The sequence below is a fragment of the Puma concolor genome, chromosome A2 (assembly GCF_028749965.1).
Source record: "Puma concolor isolate L17-30 chromosome A2, mPumCon1.1.hap2, whole genome shotgun sequence".
NCBI lineage: Eukaryota > Metazoa > Chordata > Mammalia > Carnivora > Felidae > Puma > Puma concolor.
In genome coordinates, this window is record NC_141668.1 from 83,601,180 (window position 1) to 83,622,175 (window position 20,996).

The following is a 20,996-nucleotide window of genomic DNA, read 5'->3' on the forward strand; positions in this document are numbered from 1 at the left end:
AGTAGCAGCAAGCAAAGAAGTTTACCCAGGTTGTATGTTCCTAACTTACCTGATTTTAGATCCATCATACAAATGCTCTTTATGGTATTATTATAATATAGAAAAAATCAGAGAAAAAGGAACCAGCTTGAAAACCTTCTGATGGTAAAGTTCTGACTCTAAAATGTACATCCTGACTTTCATATATACTTTAAAAATTTTTTCATTTGAATCTGTGTTTGGGGGGCAATTCCGAATGTGCCTGTCATAGGCAGATGCTTCTGTTCTCTAAGACTAGAGACATAGGAATCAGTAGGTGGTAGTGCAGATGGCAAGGAGAGGGTGGGGTGACATTTCAAACTGTGGGCGGGACTAATGCAAATTTGGCAGCCCAAATGGAATTTTTGTGGGCCTGATAATTTTTGCAAGACTTCTTGCTTCCCAAGCAGTCGTTGTCTACACTCCAAGTCCCCCACCATATATATATGTACACAGACACATACACACACACACTCATCTTAACTTTCTCCATTGGAAGTCTTTTATTTTGTAGTTAGGAAAGAACAAAAGAGTCCTTCTCAAAATTGTGCTTATGGGACCAAAGTCTATACTTGTAATATTGGAAACCACAGGAATTTTTCTTAAAAAGGACTTTAAATATAGATCAATAAATTTGTTTTTCATTATCCATTTAGTCATTAGAAACATGCATACTGTGTAGTTATTAACAGAATATTCAATAATGAAAAATCGTTTCATCTGATTTTTTTTTAAGCTTTTGTCATTGGATTTACAGAGCTGTAGAATGAAAACTTCCTAAGATAAGTCAGCCTCCACACTGAGCTTTGCTGGCATGACTCAATGCCATTTCCAAAAACACAAGGTGGAAGAATTTTATCTCTGTATCCTTGATCCCCAACCTTTCTGTAGAGAACACCCTCCAGCTTGTCAACGTGTTCATATAGCAGTGATATGTTCCCAACCCTCTAGCCACAACAGCCCACTGAATTATATTCTTTTTTATCTTTTATGTGCTTGATCATGGGGTAGCCAATTATGTTAGTGAAAAATTTAACTTTTTGCAAACTACTCTTTCCAATATTCTCATCTACCAAATTTGTAAAAATATTGGAAGTTTCAAAGGTAAAACTGTCAATTGACTATGATAAAAATGATGCTTGCCTTTTGGCCCCACAGAATGCTATAAACCCTTATATTCTGAATTCCAGGTCATTCTCCTTTTAAGTTTTTGCTGTAGCAGGAAGAAAAAAAAGAGAGAAAGAGAGAGATACCGTCAAGTGTAAGCGAGGCTCTGGAGTAACCCATATTCTTATGCATTGTTAGTCGGGATGGTGGTTCCTCTGAAAACAATTTGGCATTATGTAGTAAAATTGTGCATACCTCAGTATCCAAGAGCTCATTATTAGGGTCACGTCCTAAAGAAATTCTCAAACATATGAACCCAGAAATAGGTACAAGAATGTTCACAGGAACACGGTCGATGACAGCAGAGAATTAGGAACTACACAAAGCCCTCTGGACAATGAAATGGTTCAGATAATTGTAGTAAATTTATACCATGGAATGCTCACCGGCAATAAAAATGATCTGTAGCTAAAATGAGCATGAGTGTATCTTAGAGTCATGAAGTTGAGAAGAAAAATAAAACATGAAGGACTACATACAGTAAAATCCCATTAGTATATAGTCTTGATTCCTGCAACATTAAACAATACATCGGTTAAATTACATTGAGATAAACATGTTTATACATAAGGTCGCAACAAACAGAAAGTTCAAGATACTAGTGAATTTATAGTGAATGGAATGGAGAGTGGTAGAACCAGGGCACGGTAAGCAAGGGCTTCCAGGGTATCTTGGGAATGTTTTATTTTCCAACTCAAGTGGTAGGTATTGGAGTGTTTATTAATTGTATTTCATACAAGTAGAAGTTAGTACATTTCATTAAAACTTACAGTTATGAATATTTTGTGTATGTCAAATATTAAATGTAAAATAATTTGAAGCATGGAGTTATAAAGGAAAGCAGGGAGGGAGGGAAAAAAATGGAAAAGTAAAGGGAGAAAATAACATCTAAGAAAGAGAGAATAAAATAGTTAACCAGTCTGTGTGAGCAAAACAGAAATCCCAAAGGGAAAGTCCTAATAAACAAAGAAATGTTGGTTATGATGATATATTAACAATAACATTGAAATAACTGTGATGATAACATAGTATCTAATGTTTATGCAGTAGTGATTTTCCAGACAATATTCTCAGTTGATACATTAACTGATCTGACAATTATAGTAACTTCAAGGTAGAGGCTCTACTACTATTTTCATTTTTAACATTATTAAACTGAAGTAAATACAATCCCAGTAAACTTGAAAAAGTCTCAAGTTTGGTAAGTGGCAGAGTGGGGATGTTAATCCCATTACAGACAGGCTGATTTCTTAATGCTCCAAGAATCATGGTGCCCAGATAATGAGTAAGTGTTAGGCTTGAAGCCTATCTGGCAAAGTCTCCATGAACTTCCCTGTCTTTTCTAAGATACATCTAGGTCATTTATGGGAATTTTGCTGATTCTCATGGAAATCAGGCAAACTGTTTCAGGAGCTAGAAGATTAAAATCTGAGCTTCTATCTTTACCTTTCAAGAAATTCTACAATTTCCTGCCTCTTCTCAAGACTGGTCATCCTTCATGAGATATGGAGTTTGGAATCTGTAGCAGAGACATTAGGTCATTTTTATTAAATGCATTTTCATGCATTACTGTATCTTCCTCTATTTCAATCCTTCGTTTTCTTCCTAGAGAAATAGTAAGTCTTATATAATGCATAGGATTTTTTTGTGGTACATAATCTTTGATTAAAGAACAAAATTGGAGGGGCGCCTGGGCGGCTCAGTTGGTTGAGCGTCTGACTTTGGCTCAGGTCAGGATTTCGTGATTTGTGATTTCGAGCCCCACGTGGGCCTCTGTGCTGACAGCTCAGAGCCTGGAACCTGCTTCAGATTCTGTGTCTCCCTCTCTCTCTACCCCTCTCCTGCTCACGCTCTGTCTTTCTCTGTCTCTCAATAATAAATAAACATCCATTTTTTTAAATTAAAGAACAAAATTGGCTAATACATTCCATATTTTCTGCCTAGTCTTCGTTGAAACCCACTGAGGACATTGCCAGGTGTAGAGTTTTATACACGGACACCATCACAAATGGTTACAAACAGGGAAAGATGGTAAGATTCTGTATGTTTTTCAGAAATGTTAGTAAATATTATAACCATCTCTTAATTTCTTCCATCATTGTGATGACTTGATTCCGTGGAATGACATAGGCTTATTAATATTTTATCACTGTAGTTAGTAGAAGTCATCATAAAATTATATGTGACTCATCAAGATGGAAAAATAAGGCTCAGAATAATCATCAAAAGGGAGTCACCTTCCCTTTATTCCCCTACCCTGTGGTTCCACAACCTGACATAACAGTGATTACATCCTTTCCAGCCCAACTTGCTATGGAACCCAAATCCACCCCCCACCTTAGTCTATACTGTAAGTATGATGAGGATGTGAAGAAAATCTAAAGAGTTTCCAGATCAAGATACAGTGAGAACACCACAGGCTTCGAAGTCAGTGAAGCCTGGCATTGTGCATTTCTAAAAAAGTTTCATAATCTTGTTTTCAATCTCAACAAATCATTTAAATTTAGCTTCAATTTGTGTAAGGGGCGTTAGACCTCCTTCACATGGTATTTGTGAAAGTTCAGTGAGCTGATATATATAAAACGTGCACCAGTGTCTGATGCTAGTGCTTAACAATTTTTAGTTTACTTAACTTCCATTAATCCATTAACCCAAGTAGATTTTTAAACCCATGATGACTATATGTAGCCTCAACAGTTCTTAAATCATATGGATGAAACCAAAATAATGGACACAATATCTTTTTGGGGAATGAGCCATATCAAATTCCCCTGGTCCTCATCTGGCAGCCTTCCATTCCCCTAGCTTTGATCATTGATAATTGATCATTGGACTCCGCCCAGCAATTTCAGCCTTCCCAGTATCCCTGGCTGGAGGCATTTTTACAAGATCTCACTCAACGCATAGAGACCAATGATCAAGTAATTCTTGCTGGTAGTTGTTCTCTGACCTTGTGCCTCAATTGTTGCAAATGTGCCTTGTCTTACTGTAAATACCTTTCGTTCCTAGATAACCAGATTTCTGGTCTCCCCTGTTTGTCACCCCTCTGCCCTCAATCTATTTTCCTCAGAGTTGCAAACATAAACTTTTAGTTGTGTTATATCTAATTCTGTCATCCCTCAGTTAAATCCTTCAGTGACTCTTCATAGCCCTAAGATAAAATCTAACCTCATTAGCATCTTGAGGATTCTATATGATTCTGGCTATTTCTTCCTTTTGTAACCTCATATGAAATTACTCCTCTTTTTTGTTTGTGTTTGTTTGTTTAACTAAAGTTGAACAGTCTTGGCTGGTGTTTAAGATTTCTTCCTTGAATGTGACAAACTCGTTCCTGCCTCTGGCCCTATTGTTTCATCAGGTTGTTTTCAAAATTTCCTCATTGTTTCCGTTTTTTAGCTGTGTGACTATTACATGCTTAACTGTGAGTTTCTTTTTGTATTACTGATCGAATTGCACAGTGCTTCCTAAGTTCCTGATCTGACATTTTTTATCAGTTTTTAGAAATGCTCAACCGTTCTCTCTGGTTCTGCTCTGTTCTCTCTCCTTTCCTTGTGAGACTCCAATTACATGTGTGTTAGATCTTTACCCTCTGTCTCACATGTCTGTACACCCTTTTCTGTATTTTTCTTTTTCTCCTCTCTGTCGTTAGTCTGGATAGTTTGCATAAATCTGTATTCCAATTCCCTAATCTTGTTTTCTGCATGTCCAATATGCTGTTGAACACAACTATTTTTCAGTTCTAAAATTTCCATTGTATTCTTTTTTTATATAGCTTTCAATTCTCTGACAACATTTTCTACCCTTTCATTTATTTCTCGATAGTTTTCTCTTTTCTTGAACACTTTAAACATAATTATTTGATTGTCCTCGTCTGCTGTTCCCACTATTTGGATCCCTGTAGGTCTATTTTTATTTTCTTCAGTTTTCTAAATGTTTGATCCTGTGGTTCAGTCTTTTAGCATCTCTAAAATACCTGATGAAATGCTGGTCAGGGGGAGTGATAGAATCCCAAGCAGGCCCATGCTGTCAGCCTAGAGCCTGAGGGAGGGCTCAGGGCTCAATATCACAAACAGTGACATCATGACCTGAGCTGAAATCAAGAGTTGGATGCTTCACCGACTGAGCCACCAAATGCCCCTGAACTTTCTTATAGTATATTATGCTTTTCATTTATAATCACACTTTCACTTTTTGTGATTTTATATTGTTTGCTTACTGCCTTTCCCTAAAGACATTTTAAGGTCCAAAATTGTAGGGACCATTGTACTTTCTCCTCCTTCTCCTCCTCCCCCCTGCAGTGTTTTACAGTTTTTGTGTGTCCCTGACCTTTATCTCTGTCAGCTATTCACTTACTTAGTTCTCCAACTACTCAGCATTTTTGTGCTTGCTATATTCCTTCTCCTAGGATGTAGCATCATACTTCTAAAGCAGTGGTTTTCCATCTTGGCTGAGGACATAGTCCTAGTTAGCAAAACCTTTATAAGAAAAATTTTTAAGTACTGTTTTGAATATGATGAATATGTATTAGTAGCAAAGACAGCTAACTGTCTAACAAAATATGTAGCCCTCCTCCCATAGTATAAAATTGACTTTGGCAAGTCCATGCTTGGAAAAAAGACTGTATTTCCCCACCCCTTTGCTCCTAGACAGGGCCATATAATTAGTTCTCCCCACTGAAATATGAGCAGGAATTCTGTAAGTTGCTTTTATATCAAATCTTTTAAAAGGAAAGGCTACAGGGGCTCCTGGTTGGCTCAGTTAAATGTCTGTAGCTCTTGATTTCAGCTTAGGTCATGATCTCATGGTTCCTGAGACTGATCCCCGTGTTGGGTTCTGCACTCACAGTGTGGAGCCTGCTTGAGATTCTCTGTCTCCCTCTCTCTTTGCCCCTCCCTCCGCTTGTTCCCTCTCCCTCTCGCTCTCTCTTCCTCTCCCTCTCTCAAAATAAATAAACTGCATTCTCCTCACTGCATCCTTTTTCAGGTGACAGAGTTTTAGGGAGCCTGAGGCCATGAGACTAATGGAGACTGTGTTGCTAATAACATTGGGTGAAGCCTCCATGTTGTACTGTTAATAGATTAAAAAGTGATTGCCCATTTTGTTGAGCTACTGAAACATATGGGTGTATTTGTAACAACTGTTAACATTCCTAAACTAATACAGAAAGTGATTCCGTAAACTGGGTGGTACCAGAACAAAAACCTAAAATATGTGACTTTGGTTAATTGTCAGGAGGTGATCATCAAAGAAGTTGATATAATATGCTAGGAACATAGAGACTCATGTTCTGCAGTGTAAGAACATTTCATCAAATTGTTATTGTCAGAACTTTATAAGGATACTGCCGGGGCAGCTAGGTGGCTCAGTCAGTTAAGAGTCCGACTTTGTCTCAGGTCATGATCTCCTAATCTGTGAGTTTCAGCCCCGCGCTGGGCTGTGTGTTGACAGCTCAGAGCCTGGAACCTGCTTCAAATTCTGTCTTCCTCTTTCTCTGCCCCTCTCCCACTTGTGTTCTCTCTGTCTCTCTCAAAAATGAACATGAAAAAAAAAAAAAAAAGATACTGCATACCTCCAAAACTATAGCTCTATCTAAAACGATGAAAACAACAACAACAACAAAAACAAATAGGAAAAAAACACCATAATGAAGCTAGTGCACATTGGATGTTTCTTACATGACTTCATGGAATTTTACAAGAAAGAAAAGGGATCATGCAAAACCAGGATGAAAAGTTCAGCCCTATGGCAAAGATTGGTTTAAGAGTGTCTTATTCCAAAGAAGTTTATGATTTCATATGGCACTAAGGAAACTGATCTTAGAAACAGACACAGGGAGGGAGGGAGAAAAAGAACTAAAGCAGTTTTGAGTATGAAGTCAAAGAAATAAGTTTTGAGTGTGGTTATTATAACTTGGTACTGATGGAAGTAATTAGATCAGAAGCCTCTAAATTTTAGAGAATTCTGTTGTTAAAAACCAAATCCAAACAAAACATGACCCTGTCCTGAAAGAAAAAGCCTACAGCTGTTCAAAGAAAGGTCTCTGTCCCCTCAAATTTATAATAACAGGAATTGTGATCCAAAATCTATTGCTGCTGTTACAAATTACCACAGACGCAGTGGCTTCAGACAACACAAATTTATGATCTTATAGTTCTGGAGGTCAGAGATTTAAAATGTGTCTCACTGGACTTAAATAACCATGTCAACGGAGCCGTGTTTCTTACTCTATGAGAGAACTTTTTATTTCACCTTTCCTAGTATCTAGAGACCATTGCGTTCCCTAGATCATGTCCTCCTTCTGTCTTCAAAGCCAGCAATGGCTAGATAAGTCTGTCTTGCTGTGTTATTCTGACATTGACTCTCCTGCCTCCCTTCTTCACAATCTTCTGATTGTATTGGGCCCACCCAGATAATCCAGGATAATCTCCCCATTTTAAGTTTAGGTAGCAACCTTAATTCTATCTGCAACCTTAATTCTCCCTTCCCTTGCAATATAACATATACGTGGGTTTTAGGGAACAAAATGTAAACCTTTGGAGGGGGGGGATATGCTTCTTACCCCATATGGAGTGGTGGGTATACTCCTTACTGTTGATTTCAGAAACAGTCATGAAGGATAATGCACTGGGTTAGATGCAGCAGCCATTGAAAATAACAGATAAGGAAGTACATTTCAGAGTCAGAAATCAGCACCTTGTCATGAAACATCTTTAATCGTACATGTGCTTCACCATGTCTACTCAGCAGGATTTTGTCATTGCTGAGAAACAGTAACTGTTGTGTGTATATTATTCTTGCTTTTGCAAATGAGAATTTTTTATAACAGTAACCTCTATACTGTTGGTATGTGGTAATGGGGGTAGCCAGGAACTTGTTCTTTTGGGGTTGTTGTGTCATGGGGAACCAAATTTGAATGAATTGGAGAGAATTGTGAACTATGTAGAGTTCCTTGACATGGGGCTGGATTACGGGAAAGGACAGGAATTTAGCTTACAAGACAGAAGGTTCTGTATGTGGAAAGAAGGAAGCACAGACATTTGATGGTCAGGGGATGTATAGGCTGCGGCCAAGACCACTAACTTGCTACCAGAATTTGTGCTCTAGCTTCTGTAGTGTTTATGGGAAGTTACTACCCAGACAGGGACCTCATTTGTCAACCTCCACTTGCATCCAGGTGGGGCCATTTGGCTAGTTAACTACCAAGGAACGAGAGTAGAAGTGATATCGTTCAAGTTAAGAAGTGGAGATTTCTTGTTAGGTGTCCTTTCTCCTTTTCTGATTTCAAGACTCCACGGCCTTGGAGACAGAGGAGCCATAAGAAGGAAAGAACTAGGCTCCTTGAATCACCACTAAGAGAAATCTGCTTGGTGACAATCCAGCCTGCATTGGAGTACTCAATGAGCAAAGAAATACATTTCTTCTATGTTAAATCTTTAAAATATAAGGTATTATATGTCACATAAATCACTGTTTCCCTAATATAGTAGTTCCCTGACTAAGCAGTCAGGGGTTAAAAAAGCCCTTAATTTTATAAAACAAAAAAATTAACTTTAGGATAGGTTCATCATTTCCCTATTAAAACACCAAAACTTATAAAAGGCATAGCATGAGTACATAAATAATTAGTTCTGTGACTGTTTTAATCAATACTGAAATTTGTGACTATTTAGGTACAAAAATGCTGAAAAAAACAAACAAGTCCTGTTGAATATTCCTTTCAAAATAAGGACAAGATAAAGCACATTGTTTGACATAATTTAGCATAATCCTCAATTTTTATTTTTAAGGGTCCTGATTATGTTAGGGTATATGTGAATATATATGCCTTATATATATGGAATAATTTTTGTGTTAAGGAGAAAAAAAATATGTATGACTATTAACTACAGTTGCTGTTTTATACAAAAAGGGTACAAATAGAGCCAAATTTTATAGGTAATAACACTTGCAAAGGTTGAGCATATCATGACAGGAACTAACCTATTTAGTTCTGTAAATTGTTAGCTTAGACATAACATTCAGGACTTTGACTCCCTTTACGGTATCAAGGTAGTTTAGTAATGTTTCTTATGTTTTAATTTAAACTCAGGAATTAGCCTTCTCCATCACATAAACTGATACTGAGTGGCATAGCAAATTATCAAATAGCTACAATTACAACACAGTATTTCTTATAAGTTAAAACAGTACCTAGCTTTGGAAATGTTTTTCAAGAGTCATTATGCTTACAAAATTATAATTTAAACTCCTAAACCTTATGGTAACCTAAACTGTGTCCCCACCAGAGCTAATCTCTGTGCTAGTGCTGTTTATTCATATTGACGTAATAGAAATACAGAAGAAAATATCTGTCTCCGGATGATACAGATTTCTTTGAAAGACTCAGGTAATTGGGAGAAGAGGAAGGCTGATTACAATTCTATACTTGATTGAATTTTTTTTTTTTCGTAACCATACTGTCTTTGTAGTACCTAGATTACTTTTCTGCCCAAGGCAGTAAGACCATCTTCTACTTTTTAACCTATAAAAAGCCTTGTTTATTTTTTGCTTTTGTTCTCTAAAAGGAATCTGTGACCCTTATGGGGATTAGTCTTATAACAAAGAGTAAAAATACATAAGTGTCCTTCATATACATACATACATACAAAATACATAAGTGTTACACAAAGTATATTCAAGAAACATCTAAGACTACATTTGAAGTGCTCTTTGTTAATAATTCTTTGTGGTTATTTATTGTTTGTTTGTTTTTACCAAAACCCAAATAACTTCTCCTAGTGCCTGGAAATCTCCTTTCAAGGTGTATCTAGTTGCTCTGATTAACTGATTTTTGATAATGACAGATGGAAATTTTGGTGTCAGTGAAAGAGGTGTGTCCATGGTGATGGTTTATGCATTTGAATGCACTTCTTAACTAACCTAATGCATACATTAGATAATGAGGCTTTCAACCAAGTAGGAGAGGCAGATGGCCTTGAGGCATCTTCACCCTTGGGAAGAGGAAGTCTTTGACAGTCCTCTCCTGCTGTAGAGCAGCCTTCCAACTTGGCCTCGCATGTTGTTGGAGCTGTTTTGGGGCATGCCAGGATCAGGAATTTGATACATGAAAGGCAGCAGCGGATCTGACAGGCAATTTAAGTCAGGAATTGGTGTTAACAGTAACACCCGATAATAAAACTCACCTCCCTGAATCACCATTCTCACCATGTCCTGAGATAGCACACCAGTGTTGGAAGGTTTGCTCCAAGTTATTGATTTATACAATTTGCATTCAGTGTGTCATTCTTTTACTGTCTCTTAATGTCTTTTAATGTCTTACTTTTCCTTGGCCCACCTCACAGCATGGCCAACTTCTAAATATTCACTTTACAAATAATCAGAATTCCCCTGACCAGTAGAATCCATGTCATTTGCAAATTCTTTTTTTTTTAATTTTTTTTTTCCCAACGTTTATTTATTTTTGGGATAGAGAGAGACAGAGCATGAACGGGGGAGGGGCAGAGAGAGAGGGAGACACAGAATCGGAAACAGGCTCCAGGCTCTGAGCCATCAGCCCAGAGCCTGACGCAGGGCTCGAACTCACGGACCGCGAGATCGTGACCTGGCTGAAGTCGGACGCTTAACCGACTGCGCCACCCAGGCGCCCCTGCAAATTCTTAAATCCCACCCAGATCTCCTGGATCAGAAACTCAGGGCTGGGGCCAGTAATCTGTGTTTCAGCAGATTACTGAGTGCTTCTGAGGCATGCACAAATTTGAGAACCATTGATGTGTGATACTCTAGCTTAAAATTAGAGCTATAGCTTTCTCCTGTCATTAAGATTTTCTACCAGTAGCACCTCAGTCCAGCCTTTCTCTCAATGCACTGGTGCTGAATATCCCCTTTAAATCTGCTTGGGGCAGGGGGCAGGGGAGGACAAACCCTCATGTCTACAGATTGACCTGTCCCATGAATTTCTCTTGGCTCTTAGGAGGATAATTAGAACAGATTTCAGTTACACTGGGTTTACCTGAAATGAACACAGCAGCAAATTTTGTTTAATTTTTCTGTATGTAATGCTTTTGGCTTATTTACCTGTCTTGTTTCCTTCATAATATATTTATAGAGTGCCTACTACTAGCCCAGGTACTTGATTAAAAGCAGTATTGTACATAAAATTTGTAGTCGAGTAAATTGCACTAGACATTATGTAGCACAGATGTAATTTAGATATAGCTGATATGTCCTGTAAAGTGTATGATTCACTGGTTTTTAGTATATTGACAAAGTTGTGGAACCATCACAGGTAATCCTGGAATAGTTCGTCACCCAAAAGGAAACCCTACACTTATTAGCAGTCACTCCCCATCCCCCAAATCACCCTCATCCTAAGGCAAGCACGAAGGTACTTTCTGTCTTTATGGATTTGCCTCTTCCAGACATACCATAAAATACATTAAATAATAGATCGTCTTTTGTGACTCACTTCTTTTACTCAGCATGGTTTCAAGGTTCATGCATGTTGTAGCATGTGTTTATTGCCAGGTAATATTTCATTGAATGGTTTTACTGCATTGTATTTGTATACTTATAAATTTTGATGGACATTTGGCTTTTTACTTTTTGGCTATCACGAAGATTCCTTCTGTGGACATTTCATGGATAAGTTTTTGTGCAGACATATTTTTTCATCTCTCTTGAGTGAATACCTAGGAGTGGAATTGGTGGGTCACATGATCATTGCATCTTTAACCTTTTCTAAAGTTTTCCAAAGCACCTGACCAATTTTACATTCCACCTGTCATGTAGTTTTCAAGAGTTTTTGACCTGGAATTCTGGATTCAAGGTGCAAGTTACACAACTTTTTTTTTTTTTTTTTTTTAAATACCAAAGGGCATGATGCATCCTAAGACTAGAAAAGAAGTAGACATCTCATAGAAACATTTATATGTAACAGACAAACACACATTTCATCCAATTTCGGGGTGGCAAATAGAACTATAGAAATTTATGAAGCATGCAATTCTTCTCGGAATATTAGGCTCTTGGGAAGCTCTTAATAATAAATGAAAAGATGACCAACTGAGATGGTAATTTTACAGATAAACAAATGAAGACACATCTACATTTCTAGTGTGACTCAAGCTATGTGGTGAGTTCTTTAGATTTCCATATGTACTCACCCATTTATGTATGCTTCATGTGTCAAAGGCAAATTTTGTTTTTTCCCCCTTAATGAAATATAATAAATTCTTCTTAATGCTATTAATGAGATTAAGTGATGACCATCAATCTATGTTAATCATTTGATATTTCCAAGGTTATTAATTTAAAAGTTATTAGACGTCTGTTAGACTTTATGACTAGAACTCGTGATCACATCCCTAGGAGTTGAAGGTAACAGAAATTTGAAGCCATGCTTAGGTTGCAGACAAAAATCCCCATGTTCTTTCTATGAGAAAATGCAAGCCTGTGGTTCAAAACAGTCATATAAAAATAACTATTTGGGACACATGTTTGTAAGTTGAGGATGGCCTGTATTTTTGGATCACTGTTAGTATTACAGTATTTAATAGATATTTTTACTTAATTTTCAAAAAATGCTTCAGTGAGAAAGCACTGAATTCAGTCCATTGTCTTAATACTTCATTGAGAATTAAAATGACAAATCCTTTATCTGAAGATATAACAGAAGTTATCAAAATGAAATGCATTTATAGATTTTATTGATCTAATTTTCCTGGTTTCATATTCCATTTTCAAAGCTTCTTCCTTGATCAAGGTGAGGATGTTTTATTTCTGTAAAATGTGTCTTCCTCGTCTCCACTGAAAGGAAGAGGAATCAGTACTCTGAAGATGTCCCACTGAGGTATTGCTGTTTATGGAAGAACAGCACACAAAACAGTAAATAGCTCTAGCCAGTGATTAAATGCAGAAGCAGAGTTGATGTATCCGATAAATGTAGATGTCATTTATGGTCTCACATACTTCAGTATCATAAACACTCTTCTCATTGTACAAGTGCAAAGATGACAACACAAAATAAACTATAACACATATGTAAGTGATACAAATAAAGAAGCAGGTGCATATGCCAATATGAAGTATAATTCTGTTGAATTTATATGAATCTATCATGGTGTGCTCATATGATTTTTTTTTCATGTCAGTTTCAATACAAACTTTTTATAGTGATTAAGTGCTTAAAGGAACTATGTGGAGGATATAGGCTAAAGTTTCATATTTGGGGGAAAAAAACACTAGTCATCAGGAATTTGTAGTATTTAAGTATCAAGTCTGATCATTTATCAAGGTCATCAAAATTTGTCTAACATTAATGTTAAGTTGAATGAATATTTGTTATGTGTCTACATAGCTAATACTTGTGGACCTCACCAAATACTGTCCCAGTTTAAATATGTAATGATTGATCTTTTTAAATAAAACGGATACTGGCAATCTTCTATAATACTAAAAGCCATTAGAACACATCCTTTAAATGGGTGAACTGAATGATATATGTATTATATATAATAAAGCTGTTAAAAAACAAACTGGGAAAAAATCATATATTTCCAATAACTATTTTTCCAGTTAAATTTTCCTACATAAATTGTGCCTTGAAAATGGTTTATTTTCTTTTTTTGTTGTTGTTGTTACACACTAAATCAGTAGAATCTACCTTTATTGATCATTAGTGTACTAACATAATATGTACATTTTAAAGCATATATATAAATTAAGAATGAGAAAAATAATGGTACTTCCTTAGGGTGTGTGTATACCACAGAGTTCATTAAATGTATACTATGTACTAGTTCGTTGTTCTTAGAGGCTATCGTTCTCTTTAAAATAATGTCTTATAGATTTCAAGTCTGAAGTCATTAGAGAGGGAGACATTTTTCACATCGCATGACTAAATGCTTTATCTGATGTCCTTCTCCAGCCCTCACCTGGGGTGTGGTTACGAATCAATGAAAAAGCTGAATGAATGAATGAATGCATGAATGAATGGCATGCTGTATCATTTAATCCTCACAGGATTGTTCCCAACTTTAAAAATTTAAAACTAACTCTCAGGAAGGCCGAGGAACTTGGCCTCCATTCCTGAACTACTCAATGACAGCGAAGTTTTGTGGTTAGGTATAGCTGTGCCATTTCTAGCACACCACTGCATGTGACCATACTTCTCTGTAGCTGCGAATTTCTAGTCATTTCAAGACTCGGCAGAGTATCTGGAATCAAGAATGTGTTTGATGGAGGTCTTGGGGATGAATGAGTTCAAATTTTCTCATTAAGAACAAGTTAATGTAAGACACGGACAGAGGCTGGGGCATATGCCATTTAATGTAGTTCAGGACTCTTGAATGTTTTCTGAATGTGAAGACTTTTTGAGGTGAGAAGAAAGTCATGGAAGCAGCTAAAGCACTTTTGCCCTTCCCTCCTAATCCCATTTACATCTTCTGATTGTTGATGAATTTTTCCTGAAAAAAGGTATCGGGAGAGAGTAGTGGTTCCGGAGGTTGAACATGGAAAGAAAGTGGGTTCTAAATTTGATGAGTGATTTACTATGAAAGTGTTTGTTTCATACAAATCACTATTTTATATGAAATGGCTTGTGATGTTTTTCATTAGAGTTGATAGAAAAATCCTGCATGTCAAATGATCAGATTGCTGCCTATGAGCATATCAAATGCAAAGCGAATTTGCAAACTTGTTATAGTAGTTGTACCTTATATAACACTTAAATATCATTTTTTTTAATTTTAAAAAAGTGGTTAAATATTAATGTTATAAAATGTGTTCTCCTTTCAGAGAATCTTAAAAGGTTAATATTTCCTACAAGTAGGGAGATACTAAATATTAGATATTTTATGGATCAGTAAAAATTTTAGGTTGATGGAATATTAAAGCAAACTTGTCCTACTCTTTTGCCTCCTTTATGGCACTGGTTTCTTATGTAGGCACTTTTGGCCTTCACACTTCTTGCTGTCTCTATGTTACTTCTCTTTTGTTTGCATCGTGTTTATCTGTGTTGTATGAACAAACTGATCCCCCCCCCCCATTTCTTCCTTTATATTTCCATTTTTCTTTGGATAATTTCTTTTTGCATTTCAAAATTTTTCCACTTCCTTTTCTCCTTACTACTTACAAAAAAAAACCACCAAAAACCAAAAAACAACAACCCTCTTTTGGTTATGTGTTAAAGACACTCAGCTATTGTCTGTTGGGGAAGAAAAAAATCAAAAGAAGGGGTGGAGAAGGGGCGGAGTGGGGCTGGCTAGTTAACTTGGGGAAGAAAAGGGGAAAACACAGCAGAACTGGGTTCTGTCCCTGACCACTGATTAATCATGGCCATTTGTTATGGCTGGAAGTGAAGTGCTGTCATGGTGTAGGCATTAAGTTTATGATGAGAGTTCATCTTTGAGAAGTATGGTGTAATTGTTCAAATGGAGAAATTTGACATAGTTTGAGAAATAGGAATGAATTGTATAATCAATCCAATATATAAGAAATCCCAAAATAATATTGAAAACAAGTCTTGAATACAAGGGCCTGAAGGTACTAATAGAGACAGATGACTTCGTCTACACAGCACTCCTAACCATAATGTTTTCATGCACAGTCTTATTACAGATAATTACTACTGACCATGTGAATGACATAATTAAAGTTAAAATCATTATTAACGGGAGCTGGATTAGTGAATACTATTAGAATTTACAAAAATAAAAGCTTTCATTTTGAAGTTACCCACCTGATATTTTAGAGTTATGCTTTTGGTTTAAATGTACTAAAATTTAGTCTGCAGGTATCCTACCCCTATAAATTCTGTCCACAATGAATGACATCTTGGCAAAAATAGATGGATCTCTGTGTAACACAAAGATTTGCAGTAACATTTGCAGGTAGTAAATATACTTAGCTTGAAACACAGGGCTCACTTTGCTGTTTTACATTGGCCTGTCTTCACCCAAGTTGGCCAATTTATGAAATCAACTCTTGTAGCTAGCTGTGGACATTCTGAGAGAATCGTATTTTTAAAGTGTGGGTCATCTTAGAGTAAAATTTAAGGAATTGTGAATAAGAAAAAGAAAACCAATGTGTATAAATTCCATTTGTAGGCCATGCAAGCTTTTTTTAGAATCCTTATTCTTGGTTTTAAAGGTATAAAATATTTAAATATTATTAATTATAAAAAACAACAGGAAATTATACAGCATGCAACAATATCCTTTAGATAATTAGGCATCATAGTATCTTTTTTCCCCAAATTGTAAGAAACCCTTAGAACCCCACCACCTTTTAAGATGAATCTGCTATTACTATATAAACATATTTGTACTATCTTTTCAAATGTTTGCACATACCATACTTAGAAGTTTGTATCTCCCATCCGTGACAGGTGAGTAAAGTAGGTGATATTATTGACATCTATCAATGGAATTAGGATTGTAACTCTAAGTTTACTGATATGTCCAGGTAGTCATGTTTTCTTTGTAAGAATAGCAGGAATATTAATCACACAAAATCTAAAATCTGTGCTTATCAAAATAAAATGATTGCTCTCTTGTTTTTCTCACCATTACTCATTACTGCAGAGGGTGAAATTCCCGGCCATACCCTTTTGTGGTGCTTCTGTGGACACTTAATAGATTAATTCTGTATTAACTGTATAAGCAGTGAATTTGGTCCAAACACACCTACAATCTTACAGAAATATGCTAGGTTACAGTGGTGGTTTATTTAAAGTATATTAAAAACATAGCATCAGAAAAATATCAGTCAACCATCCTCCTTTTTTCTCTCCCATGAGAGCCTACATCCATACAATTAAAATAAAACCCCCAAACTGGAAGGAATGATACATTTGTTAGTTTGGGTCATTTCAGATGTTACCCTCTATCTCTTACTGTTTGGTTGTATCTTTGCTGCTCACAAATACTGAGAGAGAATTGAATTCTTCCCTCTGTGTAGGCATAAGGAAATGGATTCCCCATATTTTGTGCTATACCCTACAGTTTAAAAACAAACACAAAAACAAAACAAGAAGTAACCAACAACTCCAACTCTCTAGGGTGAAAAAAGATCTTACAATGAAATCTAGATTTTCAAGCTTAATAACTTTTGTTTTTGCTTTTGTTTTTAATGAGAAGTCATGCTGTAGGTACTGATTTCTTCTTCTGAGATGGGCTTGTGTTTAATGGGGAAGGGAGAAGAGCAGGAGGAGAAAAACAGAAAAAGGGATGAATGAAGAAATCTATTAACAGAAATTTAAAAATAGAGTAGCATAAAAGCTATTGCTTGGTTGAAGACCTGATACAATTTTTCTTTTAATGTTTTTTTTTTTTTTTTTTTTCCTGAAGAGAGAGAGAGAGAGAGAGAGAGAGAGAGAGAGAGAGAGAGAGAGAGAAGGTGGGGAGGGGGAGAGAGAGAGGGAGATAGAACCTGAAGTAGGCTCCAGACTCTGAGCAGTCAGGTCAGCACAGAGCACAACGTGGGGCTGGAACCCATGAACCACGAGATCATGGCTTGATCCGAAGTCAGAGGCTTAACCGACTGAGCCCAAACTTTGATGGTAATTAATATAACTGATAATATTTCTACATATTTAAATCAGAAGTTTGTCAATATAGGATTCCGATGGGCAAACGATAAACTTCCAATGAGTATTATTCAATGCTACTTTGTATCCATTTAGCATTATCCATTAGTACTTGTTTAATGTTACTTTGTGTGCATTCTTTCCTTAAAAGTTTAATGCCTTGTCAATAACTATGTTACTTGGGCCCCTCAAAAATGTCCTCTAAACATTTCTCTTGTTTGTAGGAGATATTTGACCATATTTCTTCATCTCAGGTAGTGTCTTTTCCATGGTGCTTTCTGTAATGGCCTCTGTGCTGCTTTAGTTTAAAAATACTGAATGTGAACACTGACGTAAAAACCATTACACATGCCCTTAACTATTCTCCTGGGAATTGATAGTTCTGAGTTGCTTTCTTTTCTTATTCCTATCTCCTGAAAACATTCCCCAAGGACTGAGATAGTTGAAGCTTTCTGTCGATTTGTTTTTAACTCTGGCTTTGTCTGGCACTCGTGTGTGTGCAAAGGGGCATACCGTCTCACATTGCAAGTGTTTCTGATTCTGGCTCTCACACTATCTTTACCTCAGAGACAGGTCCTATTCTGCTATTTGCATGTAAATAAATAAGGCCTGTTGTCACAGTTTTCTTAGTTTCTTAATGTATACCAAAAACTCTAGAAAATTAGTCATTGCCTTTAAATTTTTTTTGGCCAAGGAGAATTAGTTTTCTTTCTAGAGTCTCTTTGTGTGTTTGCACATAAGAGAAAATATAAGACATTTTAGTTACATTGTCTTATTTTTAAAGCAAAAATGTTGAAGAAATCAGATTTCATTTATTGAAAAAAAATTATACAAAAACACTTATACATACAAAAATATGCTCACAAAAATTGAATTTTATGCTACCAATATGCATAGTATAAGCTAAAACAAAAAAGGAGATGGAAAATTTCATGGCTATTAGGTCATACTGTTCTTTGTTCATTTTTAATAAAAATAAAATGTACATAAACATTTACTTGTAGTAACAATTCAGAGTTAGCCAAAAGTTAGAAATAATAAGTTGATCATAAGTAAAAGTCAATGCTTTCCATGAACTAAATATTTTGGATTAAACTTTTTTTCTAGAAATGATTAATACAGACATCAAATCTTCATTAATCTTCCTTATTAGATTATTTCCTCTTAAACGCATAGTAGATATTGATTTCTGACTTCTTGCTTACGGATAGCCCATAAGACAAGTTTCATCATCAATCCTTATGATTTATAAATATTTTACCCGGAATAACAATAGTTTTGGTGAATAAGCAAAATTTTATTAAAATTAGTGGGATATGATCTGGCTTCCATGGAATTTTGCAAAATAATTGAGCTGAAACAATGCACTGTAGGAGGCTATGGCTAATCCAACAGGCACATAATGCTAGGTTGTGAAATTGATCCTCTTTTAGTTATCATACTTTAGAAATAAAAGCCACATTTTGAATATCCTCATTAGAAAGGTTTAGACCGATAAAGCCTTTAAGAGCAAACCTCACAACAAAGCATTAAGCAATGATTTAGGCTTACAGTTGATAACCAACACCTTCAAGAAAGAATTATAGAAGCAATATGTTTCTTCAACAGCTTCAGATATTAGAGAACACAGTGCTTCGTCAGAGGGATCCGAAGAAATTGAGATCTGTCTCAAAGGCCAAAAGCTAACTGTGAAGGCTGACTTACCTTCTCTAGAAGTTTATTACATTCCTTTTGTTCTTTAAGCTCTTTCTCTTAGCTGTCAATGGGATAGGATGCACTTCCTTCGTAGGAACTCTGAAGTCATCATTGAAATAATTGACAGAATATGATACAGTATTTTTATGTAGGGAGGCTATTATGATACCAACATATCACATAGACAGTAATGGGCATCTAATTCTGCTATTCGTAATCCCCATGCTGCGAAGGAAAACCTTCTGAATCATTAAAAATTGAAACAAAAAATGAAGGAGTTGACTATTTGGTTATCTAAATTTGGAGTGGAAGGCTATCTTCAGTTACCTGAAATATCCTTCCCAAGCTCTAGTTCTCAGTCCCATTACATCCCACTGCATTTCTCATTTGCTGGCTCCTGCTGCCACACTCCATGCTTAGGAAAAAACAAACTAAGTTAAGTCACGGTGGGGTGCCTTTTGTGAGGCCACTCAGAATAGGAAGAAAGAAAGAAAGAGCAAGCTAGAGATGTAGAGAATATAAAGAAAACAAACAAGGCACACACAAAAGGAATAAGGAAGAAGAAAACATCACCAGGTCAAGAATCATAAAATCACATACATTTAAAAATTTTTGCTACTAAGTATTATTGGTCTTCTCTGTTTGGGGAGAAGCCGGAAAATCAATTTCGAATTAATAAATTCTCCTTTCACAAGCTCCTCCTCAAACTCAAAAAAGAGCTAATGAAAAATCTTACAGCCACCCCATAATTACAGCTTTTACGCATATGCAGGATGGTCATACTTTTTGCATCAGAAATGGCATTCTTTTCACTTCCTGCCAAAAGTGCCCCAGTACAGCACGATAGGGAGTTTAAGAATTTAAGATATTCAAGAAAACCTTTCCACCCCTGGCACACCACTTCCTTCCTGAAGGAGGCCTGTGCCCTGGGGAAAGGCCTAATCCCAGACCCTTCTGCTCTTTCTAGAAGGCCTGAGCTGGCCCTGCCAATGCTTCTCCCGGGGGTGGAGGTGAAACGGGTCCGCCATTGCTGCTCCCACCCCCTCCCTTCATTCCCCCTCCGCATTCGAGTCCGTTTCGCAAGTTGCCACCTGTTCCCGCTATATCCCCGGTTGGTGTTTTCACACTGAGGAAGTGCACTCAGCCTGCAGCATCCCTCCCTGTCAAGGCAAGGCAGCCCAGTGGCTAAAGCAGGGCGTTTTGAACCTTCTGGAGGTGGTGTCACTAGGATGTTACAAAGCCCTTCTCCCCAGCACTGTTCTTCTGGGAAGGAGAATTCGTCCCTTCACCCCTGTGTCCTACTAAACGGCAGGTCTGGAAAGATTTTACAGCTTCAGGTCTTTCTCTGACAGTCCTCAGCCCGGCCCTGAGGCTCCGTCCTCGTCAGGTGAGCCCTACTTGGACAAGGGGGCCGCTGGCACAACTGTCATTTAAGCCACGCCAGAGGCTCTCGCCTCTGGCACTCCAGGGCAAATAAATAGTGCCACCTGGTAGAGTCGAAACTGGTGCTTTAAAATGCAAATACAAACCC